General features: G+C 37.2%; 1 non-coding gene across 1 annotated transcript; it reads left to right on the forward strand.

The window, feature by feature from the left end:
- The first annotated feature begins 301 nt into the window (after window positions 1-301).
- On the forward strand, window positions 302-408 carry LOC139861015 (small nucleolar RNA R71). Its single transcript, XR_011763635.1, has one exon. It is a non-coding gene; the product is annotated as a small nucleolar RNA R71 (small nucleolar RNA).
- The last annotated feature ends 10913 nt before the right edge of the window (window positions 409-11321 follow it).

Raw genomic sequence — 11321 nt, forward strand, 5'->3', positions numbered from 1 at the left:
AAAACTAATTCGTATTGAGTATATATCCTTAGTCATCTTTTCCATTCGTCTCTCGACATCATCTATCTTTGCGGAAATGGAATCTAAGTCATGGCTAGAATCGGCTCTAGCTACTTTAGATGATCTAACGATATCTTTTTCTTGGTGCCACTCATGTGAGTGGGAAGCAGTGTTATCAATAATTTTGTAAGCATCAGTTTCTGTTTTCTTCATAATGGAACCACCAGCTGCTATATCGATGTCTTTCCTTGTAGTGATGTCGCATCCTTGGTAGAATATTTGTACTATTTGACAGGTGTCTAAACCATGTTGTGGACATCCTCTCAATAACTTTCCAAATCTTGTCCATGCCTCATATAGAGTTTCATTTGGTTTCTGTGTGAACGTAATAATTTCTCCTTGAAGTCTTACAGCTTTAGATGCCGGAAAGAATTGTTTAAGAAATTATTCAACTAAAACGTCCCATGTATCAATCGCCCCTTCAGGTAACGATTCCAACCAATCTTTGGCTTCTCCCTTTAAAGTCCAGGGAAATAACATGAGATATATCTGTTCATCCTCAACTTCTCGGATTTTAAATAGTGTACAGATCCTATTAAAAGTTCGAAGATGTTCATTTGGATCTTCCTTCGGCGTACCACTAAATTGGCATTGATTAGTCACCATATGTAGAATTTGTCCTTTGATTTCATAATCTGGCGCATTAATATCTGGATGAGTAATTGCGTGACCTTGGCCAGTGCGTTTAGCTCTCATTCGGTCTTCCATACTTAAAGGTTCCAGATTCTCCATGATTGAATTTATTGAATCTGAATCACTAGAGGATTCTGATTTAATGGTTCGTTCCTCAACAATCTCTGTTTGAATGATTGGTGGTTCTGGAGGAAAAATTAATGGTTCAGGATCTATGAATTATCCCTGAACATTCTTCGGATTCTCAATTGTGAGGTCGGGTTCAAAAAATGGATTATCGGAAATTTGAATTGGAGTACTTGGTCGACTGGATGACGATTCTAAATAAAAATCAATGGCGGTAATATTAGCTAGATGTCTTGATCGAGTTACAGGTGGTGAACGTACAAAAGGTGGTGAACGTCTTGCTCGGTGCATTCACTGAATATCCTATTAGTTTTTAAAAGGAAAGAAAAATTATATAAGTTATCCAATTAATAGACTTTTCTGATTTTGCCCACGTTTCGACTAGCCAAAAGATGCAGCAGAGGGGCAGGATTCGTTTGGTCTCAATATAATTGAGTACTGTTTGGCTCCAATAACCCGGTCCATGTACAAATCCAACTATTACTACGAACCAGAAAATTTTGATGCCTATCAATTTAACCGCTTAAAATAAATTTTCGTAATTTAAAGAAATTTAGAGAAGAAGTAGAAAAAAAATTCTATGTCCTAAAAACTAGAATGACGAGAAATAATAAAGAAAAAGAGCGCGTCGAAATTAAAATTGGAGAAATGAGAAAGAAAAAGAGAGACTTATAAAACTTTAAAACACTCGACTAACCCAACCTTATTATTATCACTAACTTAAAATTAAAATTGCAAATTGAGATTACTAATTGGAGTGATAATTGATACATAGGTAAAAGGCGTCGAAAAATAAAAATAAGAAAATAGCGCGTCGTAACTTAAAAAGGAACTAAAAATTAAAAACGGCGTCACTAAATTCTAAAGCACCTAAATCTTAGTTTAAAGAAAAAGCACTTAAGGGATTTTACGGCAAATCCTAAAAATCCAGAAATAAAAAATACTATGGCAAAAACTATATCTTAAAAGTAAAAACGAGCGAAAAATACAAATATTACGCTAAAACGAATAAAAAGAGGTACAAAATATAAAAATAAACTAAAAGTTGTAAAAATTACAATTTTTATAAAAATATTATTTTTATATTATTTATTTAATAAAACTATTAATTTTATAAATTATTTAAACTAATTAAACTAAATATACAAAATAATTAAAACTAAACTAAATTAATTAAATAACAAAACCTAATTAGGGTTTTTAATTAAATAATAATAATAATTATCCGTAATTAACGCAGAATTAGGGCTTCCTGTGGCGTGTCAGGTGATCTCATGCGATCGCATGAGATTTTGCCTTCGGGCTCATGCGATCGCATGAGCTTGAATTTTGGGCCAGGACACGGGCTGCTACAGGACTGGACTCGAGTATTTTTTTTTTTCTGTTTTGATTTGCTGTGTTATTTTTTTCTGTTTTAAATATTTATATAATATATTTATATAAATTAAATAAAACTTATATTTTTATAAAATAAAGATAAAGAAACTTTTATAGAACTTAAATATTTAACAAACTCTTAAAAATATTTAAATTTTTGTTTTTCTTTTTATGTTTTTGAATTTTTTAAAACGTATTTTTACAAAAGCGTATTTTTTTATAAAAGTAACTAAAAATATTTTTTTTTTATATATAGCGTTGCGCTTCCGGCGTTTAAGCAAGAGTGTATTCCCCGGCAGCGGCGCCAAAAATACTTGATGTGCGTAGAGGTGTATATGAAATAGCTTTATTTTTACTAGGAAAAACTATTAAATACGATACAATTTTACACAAGATATTTATTTATTTATAGAATGGATATACTTAAACCTTGCTACAACACTTATAGGCAGTGTACCTAATCGTACAGTAGTGTAGTTTTTAATAAGTCCGGTTCGTTCCACAGGAAAAAACTTTAAACAAAGCTTAACGCTATATTAGTTTTATTTTATAAAAATACAAATATATATATAAGTAATATTATTATTATAAAGGGGGGGTTTTTACCGTTTAATGACCGGTTTGTCGATTTTTAAAACTTTAGTCGCAGTTAAAACCTAATGTAAAATATTAAAAATAAATACAACTTAATTTAAAGCGTAAAGTAAATAACGATAATGAAATTGCGATAAATAAAAGTGCGATAAAATAAACTTGCAATAATTAAAAAGTACGATAATTAAAAGTGCAATTAAATACAATGACAAAAAATAAAAGTGCGATAATTAAAAGTGCAATTAAATATAAAGGAAATTAATGTAACAGACTGAAACCGGGGTTAGAAGTAAGATTACTTAATTGCCCTTAGGTTTATATTTGTGGTTAAAATATGCTTTTATTTTAATAATATGTTTATTATTAATTGATTAGTTGGTTAAGACCAGTTTGTGACAAGGGTCACAGAAATGGTTCGTTTGTTGAATTTGGACTCCGTTAGGATTGCCAAATTAAGTACGAAAGATATCAGATAACTGATAAATACCCGTGTATTATGGGGTGTGGGTTTATAACCCACTTAAGTAACTAATATCTGGATACTTCCATTCATTTCCCAATTTGTGCAAGAACAAGACCCGTACCTAACTTTCATCATCTCAAAAACCCTAATCTAATCCAAGTCACAAATTGAAGTAAGAGGCTTTAGGATCTGAATCTTATCATCCTTGTGATCGTTTATTCAGGTTTGTTTGCTTAGATTCGTGATTCAATTCTTATAGAAATGGGTTTGGGTATAAAGTGGATTTTTGATGAAATTAAGCTTGAATCTTCATGATTTGTGTTTGTTATGTTTAATTGATGTTAGAAATAGTTGCTATATAGTTTATATGATCTAATTATGCTGTGAATTGAGCAAGAACTTGTTAAAAATGATGAATTGTGTGTTAGAACTTGAGTTTATGATAAAGTGAGTATTTTGGGATGAATTAATCCTAAATCTTGATTGTAGATGCTAGATTTTGATGTTTATAGTTGGGAAAAGTGTTTATGTATGATTGGTATGTTTCTTTATGCTTGAATTTGGACTATAAATCTTGAAATCGAGTTTTTTTGGCTTAAAATCACCAAATCAGCGAAGCTGATGGTGAAGAAGAAGCTGCTCGAAAAACTCGCTCGAAAACAGTGTTCGAGACTCGCTCGAAAACAGTGCTCGAAAACTTGCTCGAAAGGGTGCTCGAGAACCTTTTGCTCGAAAACATGTTACTGCTCAAAAAACTCGAGTTGCTCGAGAACAGTCTGCTAGAAAAACTCGAGTTCGCTCGAAAAACTCAGTCTGCTCGAAAAACTCGATTTGCTCGAAAAACTCGAATTTGCTCGAGAACCCCATGTTGCTCGAAAACCTTGCATGTTATGTGAATATTTTCCGTTGAATGTAAAGTTGTGTATTAATACTTGGATAAAATACTAACTTGAGATATTATGTGATGATTCACAGGTGATAAACAAAAAGGTGAAGGCTCAGAAAGATTAGACCTCTGAGAACCTTCAGCTGCTGGTAATCGGTGAGTGGGTCTATCTCCGGATAGAGTATTAAGTAGCTGACACGCTACTTGTTCAGACTCTTTATTACTATGATTATGTTCATTACGATTACCATGCGTAGTTAGATATTGCCATGCTAGTTAGGACGATTGCATGACTTTTTATCTGTGATCTTATGTGCACACTATTAGTTTGACACCAACCGAGGCAGCAAGGTTGGGAACCCTTCGAGGTAGCAAGGCAGGGTTGATGTGAGGTCGACAGTGGTAGCCTGGTCGGGTCATGAGTTACTGATTGTTCAGTATAGCATAGAAGGACGCATGTGTTGCGTCTGGACGGTTATGCAGTGAAATCAGTAAAGCGGATTATCGGTAGACTGTAGCTTGATCAACTACGTCGTGTGCTCGTACAAGCCGCCGATCCTCATATTGTCAGTTATTATATGCTAGTTCAGGACGTTAGCATATATGTGATCCCTTGCATGTTCAGTTGCTTATGCTTGGTCTGTTAGATAGTATCCATTCACTTAGCTATGTGCTAATTTCCCCCACATTTCCACCCCTTGCAGGTTTAGGTACTGCTGGTTAGGATGGGTGTTGCTGTTGGGTTGAAGACATGTTTGACTACGTGCCTAACTCTGATGTTTTCTGGTTTTACAATGTTTCACGTAACACCAATGTTTTGAAATATTGTAATAACATTAACTAAGCTAAATTGATAACTATGGTTTGTAAATGTTATCTAAGGGTATTTATGCAATTCAGTCTTCCGCTGTGATATATATATAAAAAAAAAATCAGGGTGTTACAAGTTGGTATCAGAGCGTGGTTTAACAGCAAGTACGTGCGCGTATTTGTTCCTAAACCCTGAATTAAGTTAAACATGTCCGTAGGGTGGGGCTAAGTGAATATAGGATGTTGTGCATGTTAGTGTTTAGTAAGCTAATAGTTATCCACTAAGCTTTTGTGCGAGTGTTTTGTAGCACAGATGGCAGATAACAGGGATGCGAACGCTACAAACCCGATCCACCCCGGAACCTTCAGTGCTCCTGATGTGGAGGATGAGGTAGAAGTATATGATGCTGATTATGTACATGAGCTTGAAAGTAAGTTTAAGGAAGCTCAGGAAAAGATTGCTGAACTTGAGTTAGCTAGACAGTCGGGTAATGAGGATACACCGCCAGGTTTTGTCACTGCACAGTCGCATGCCATACCACAGATAAACCAGAATCAATACCAATACCCGTTACAAAACCAATTCCCTCAGCATATCATGCCACCACAGAACTGCTACCAATACCAACAACCATTTCCACAACAGCAATTCCAACAACAATACCAGCCACCAAAAAGATGTACCTTTAAACAGTTCAGGGATTGTGGACCATCTCCTTTCTCAGGAAGTAATGACCCAGCCGTGACTCTCAATTGGTTATGGGAGGTTGAAAAGGCGTTTGATGCATGTCAGTGTGAGCCTGAGTTAAAGGTGACTTATGCAAGCAGGTTGTTGAAAGATAGAGCAATGGTGTGTTGGGATTCTGTGATAGCTAGTGTCCCTCCAGAGCAAGTTAAGATGATTACTTGGGAACAGTTTTATGCGAAGGTATGTGAACAGAATTGTAATGTGTTTGACATGAATAGAATTAAGATGGAGTTCCTAGAAATGCGAATGACGTCGCAGATGTCAATTGATGAGGTGATTGAGAAGTACATGGACAAGCTAAGATTTGTGCAACAATGGGTGCCAGATGAACAATCCCGAATTCAGCACTTTGTAAACATGATCTTGCCAGAGTATAGGACCTTTGTGAGGTCAGCACCGACATTGTCTCAAGCTTTTGTGATGTCAAAGATGGTGGAAAGTGATGTAAGAGCAGCTAGGGGTATGAATTGGGGAAATGTGGTACCACAGGGTGGTCAGGCTACCAGTCAATCAGGTTCGAAGTCTAAGAAATCGTTTGGGTTTAGACAAAAGGGTAAGGGTAACCAAGGTGGATCAGGTTCAGGTTCTGGAAAGAAAGAATGGTGTAAAGGTTGTAAGTCTTCACATAGTGGTCAGTGTTCTGAGGCAACGAGAAGATGTTTAAGATGTGGTATGGTAGGTCATGAATCTCAGGGGTGTTCCTTCAGAGAAAATGTTTGTTGGAGTTGTCATCAGCCGGGTCATCGTTCAGCAAGTTGTCAGGCGTCAAAGGGCGCAAGTTCCGGGGCAGGGTCAGAGGCGCGTTCGGCATCTGTCGGGGGTTCCACAGCCTCAAGTGGACATAAGAGAAAGAACCCACCGACTGTGGAAGCCAGGGCCTTTCAGATGACAGTTGAGGTCGCTACTAATAATGATGACATCATAACCGGTATGTTCTTGATCAACTCAATACCTGCTAGAATATTGTTTGATTCGGGTGCAAATAGGACATTTATGTCTATAGATTTCTGTACTAAATTAGGGTTACCTGCTACTGTGCTTCCTGAGCCTGTTAGAGTAGAGGTAGCTGATGGTAAGATGGTTCTAGCCACAACGTATGTGTCTGGAGCTAGTATAGAAATTGATGGTAGACCGCTTGCTATGTCCTATTTAGTGTTGCCTATCCCTAGTTTTGATATAGTATTAGGGATGAACTGGATGAGCCTACATAATTCCCGCATTAAGTGTGATAAGAAGATTATGACTTTCTGTTTGACCAATGGAACCCGTATTGTGGCCCGAGGGGAACGAAGTGGGTTCAGTTTTCCATTGATTTCTATGATGAAGGCGAGGAAGTCACTTTCTAAGGGATGTGAGTCTTTTATGGCTTATGTTATTGATGCTAAGATAGAGAAGAAATCTGTTATTGATATTCCCGTGGTTTCGGAATTTCCTGAGGTGTTTCCTGACGAATTACCGGGGTTGCCGCCAGTAAGAGAAGTAGAATATAAGATTGAGTTAGTTCCCGGAACAACTCCAGTAGCTAAGGCTCCTTATAGGTTAGCACCTTCTGAAATCAGAGAGATGATGTCTCAGATACAAGAACTGTTAGACAGAGGGTTTATAAGACCAAGTTCTTCGCCGTGGGGTGCACCAGTGTTGTTTGTAAAGAAGAAAGATGGTTCGCTGAGAATGTGTATAGATTATCGAGAATTGAACAAGAGAACAGTTAACAAGTATCCTCTGCCTAGAATCGATGATCTGTTCGATCAGCTGCAGGGTGCATCGTATTTCTCGAAAATAGATCTTAGATCCGGTTATCATCAGGTTCGGGTTGCAGAATCAGATATACCGAAGACAGCGTTCAGAACTAGATATGGGCATTACGAGTTCTTGGTTATGCCATTCGGGTTGACGAATGCTCCAGCAGTCTTCATGGATCTGATGAACAGGGTTTGTAAACCATATTTAGATCAGTTTGTTATTGTGTTTATCGACGATATATTGGTATATTCAAAGACAGAAGCTGATCATGCGACACATCTTCGATTAGTGTTAGAGTTGTTAAAGAAAGAGCAGTTATACGCTAAGTTCTCGAAGTGTGAGTTTTGGCTTCGAGAGGTGCAGTTTCTGGGTCATGTTATCTGTGAGGCAGGTATTAAAGTGGATCCGTCAAAAATAGAAGCGGTAATGGGTTGGAATTCGCCAAAGACGCCGACAGAAGTTAAGAGTTTCTTGGGTCTTGCGGGTTATTATCGCCGATTTATAAAAGATTTTTCTAAAATAGCGGGTCCGATGACCAAATTGACTAGAAAGGATGTAAGTTTCTGATGGGGAGATCAACAGGAACAGGCTTTTCAGACTCTGAAACAGTTGTTGTGTCAGGCTCCAGTGTTAGCATTGCCAGAGGGTTCAGATGACTTTGTGGTTTATTGTGATGCGTCATTTGCCGGGTTGGGATGTGTACTGATGCAGAGAGATAAAGTTATCGCGTACGCTTCTAGTCAGTTAAAGACACATGAACGTAACTATCCGGTTCATGATTTAGAAATGGCTGCAGTGGTATTTGCGTTGAAGCTTTGGAGACATTACTTATATGGTACAAAGTGTGTAATATGTACAGATCATAAGAGCCTTCAGCATATTTTCACGCAGAAAGAACTGAATATGCGACAGAGACGGTGGATAGAACTTATCAAAGACTATGATTGTGAAATAAAGTACCATCCGGGTAAAGCAAATGTCGTAGCAGATGCATTAAGTCGTAAAAAGTCTGATGAGAATGTGAAATTTCTGCGTTTGAGTATAACTTCAGATTTGATTGATCAACTACGAACAGTTCAAGCCTGTGCTTTGGAGGATGAACATATTAAATCTGAACTTATGACTAAACGAAAATTTGACCTAATTGATGATTCTCGTGGACTTAAGACTTTAAATAACCGTATTTGGGTGCCTATGCTTGGAGACTTGAGAGATTTGATCATAACTGAAGCTCATAAATCTAGATTGACAGTACATACAGGCAGTAATAAGATGTATCATGACCTTAAATCTATGTATTGGTGGCCAACCATGAAGTCAGACATCGCTCGTTTTATTGAAAAGTGTCATATTTGCGCACAAGTGAAGGCAGAACACCAGAAACCGTATGGTTCGTTGCGTCAGTTACAGATTCCAGAGTGGAAATGGGAGCATATCACGATGGATTTTGTGACAAAATTACCTAGAACTCAGAGAAAACACGATATGATTTGGGTAGTAGTTGATCGTTTGACCAAGAGTGCTCATTTTCTTGCTACTCGTGAAACAGCGTCATTAAGCGAACTTGCTGATTTATATGTGAAAGAGATAATTAGTCGACATGGTGTGCCATTATTGATTGTGTCAGACAGAGATTCTAGATTTGTGTCGAACTTCTGGAATAGTCTACAACAGAATCTAGGTACACGTGTGAATCTGAGTACTGCTTATCATCCTCAGACAGATGGTCAGAGTGAACGAATGATACAGACGCTAGAGGATATGTTGAGAGCATGTGTATTAGAATATGGTGGTTCGTGGGATACACATTTGCCGTTGGTTGAATTCGCGTATAATAATTCTTATCATTCGAGCATAGGGATGCCGCCTTACGAAATGTTGTACGGTCGTCGTTGCAGAACTCCGACTTGTTGGTTAGAAGCTGGAGAGAAACAGTTTGCTGGTCCCGAGATTGTTCAAATGACAGCCTAAAAGGTTGCTATCGCGTGAGAAAAGTTAAAAGCTGCCAGGGATAGACAAAAGATGTATGCTGATCCACGTAGACGTCCCGTAAACTTTGAGGTAGGTGATCGTGTTTACTTGAAAGTTTCGCCGTGGAAGGGTGTTATCAGGTTTGGTAAGCGAGGAAAGTTAGCTCCGAGATTTATTGGACCGTTCAAGATTATTCAGAGGATTAATGACCAGACAGTTATGTTAGATCTTCCTTCTGAGTTAGCTGGTATTCATAATACCTTCAATGTGTGTTATTTGCGTAAGTGTAAAGTCGATGATGAGACACAAATCGTAGATTTGAAAGTTGATTTGAGTAACAAGTTAGTTGAGGAACCTATCCGAGTGGTCGACAGAAAGGTTACTAAGTTAAGAAGGAAAGAAATCCCAATGGTTTTGGTAGAATGGAAGCACAGTTTAGGGTCTAACTTGACGTGGGAAATAGAAGAGTTGATGAAGACCCGTTACCCTCATCTGATTGACCAAGACCAGATTCCGAGGACGGAATCTCTTTAAGGGGGGTGGATTTGTAACAGACTGAAACCGGGGTTAGAAGTAAGATTACTTAATTGCCCTTAGGTTTATATTTGTGGTTAAAATATGCTTTTATTTTAATAATATGTTTATTATTAATTGATTAGTTGGTTAAGACCAGTTTGTGACAAGGGTCACAGAAATGGTTCGTTTGTTAAATTTGGACTCCGTTAGGATTGCCAAATTAAGTACGAAAGATATCAGATAACTAATAAATACCCGTGTGTTATGGGGTGTGGGTTTATAACCCACTTAAGTAACTAATATCTGGATACTTCCATTCATTTCCCAATTTGTGCAAGAACAAGACCCGTACCTAACTTTCATCATCTCAAAAACCCTAATCTAATCCAAGTCACAAATTGAAGTAAGAGGCTTTAGGATCTGAATCTTATCATCCTTGTGATCGTTTATTCAGGTTTGTTTGCTTAGATTCGTGATTTAATTCTTATAGAAATGGGTTTGGGTATAAAGTGGGTTTTTGATGAAATTAAGCTTGAATCTTCATGATTTGTGTTTGTTATATTTAATTGATGTTAGAAATAGTTGCTATATAGTTTATATGATCTAATTATGCTGTGAATTGAGCAAGAACTTGTTAAAAATGATGAATTGTGTGTTAGAACTTGAGTTTATGATAAAGTGAGTATTTTGGGATGAATTAATCCCAAATCTTGATTGTAGATGCTAGATTTTGATGTTTATAGTTGGGAAAAGTGTTTATGTATGATTGGTATGTTTCTTTATGCTTGAATTTGGACTATAAACCTTGAAATCGAGTTTTTTTGGCTTAAAATCACCAAATCAGCGAAGCTGATGGTGAAGAAAAAGCTGCTCGAAAACAGTGTTCGAGACTCGCTCGAAAACAGTGCTCGAAAACTCGCTCGAAAGGGTGCTCGAGAACCTTTTGCTCGAAAACATGTTACTGCTCGAAAAACTCGAGTTGCTCGAGAACAGTCTGCTCGAAAAACTCGAGTTCGCTCGAAAAACTCAGTCTGCTCGAAAAACTCGATTTGCTCGAAAAACTCGAATTTGCTCGAGAACCCCATGTTGCTCAAAAACCTTGCCTGTTATGTGAATATTTTCCGTTGAATGTAAAGTTGTGTATTAATACTTGGATAAAATACTAACTTGAGATATTATGTGATGATTCACAGGTGATAAACAAAAAGGTGAAGGCTCGGAAAGATTAGACCTCTGAGAACCTTCAGCTGCTGGTAATCGGTGAGTGGGTCTATCTCCGGATAGAGTATTAAGTAGCTGACACGCTACTTGTTCAGACTCTTTATTACTATGATTATGTTCATTACGATTACCATGCGTAGTTAGATATTGCCATGCTAGTTAGGACGATTGCA

This window comes from Rutidosis leptorrhynchoides, chromosome 7, assembly GCF_046630445.1.
Source record: "Rutidosis leptorrhynchoides isolate AG116_Rl617_1_P2 chromosome 7, CSIRO_AGI_Rlap_v1, whole genome shotgun sequence".
Lineage (NCBI taxonomy): Eukaryota > Viridiplantae > Streptophyta > Magnoliopsida > Asterales > Asteraceae > Rutidosis > Rutidosis leptorrhynchoides.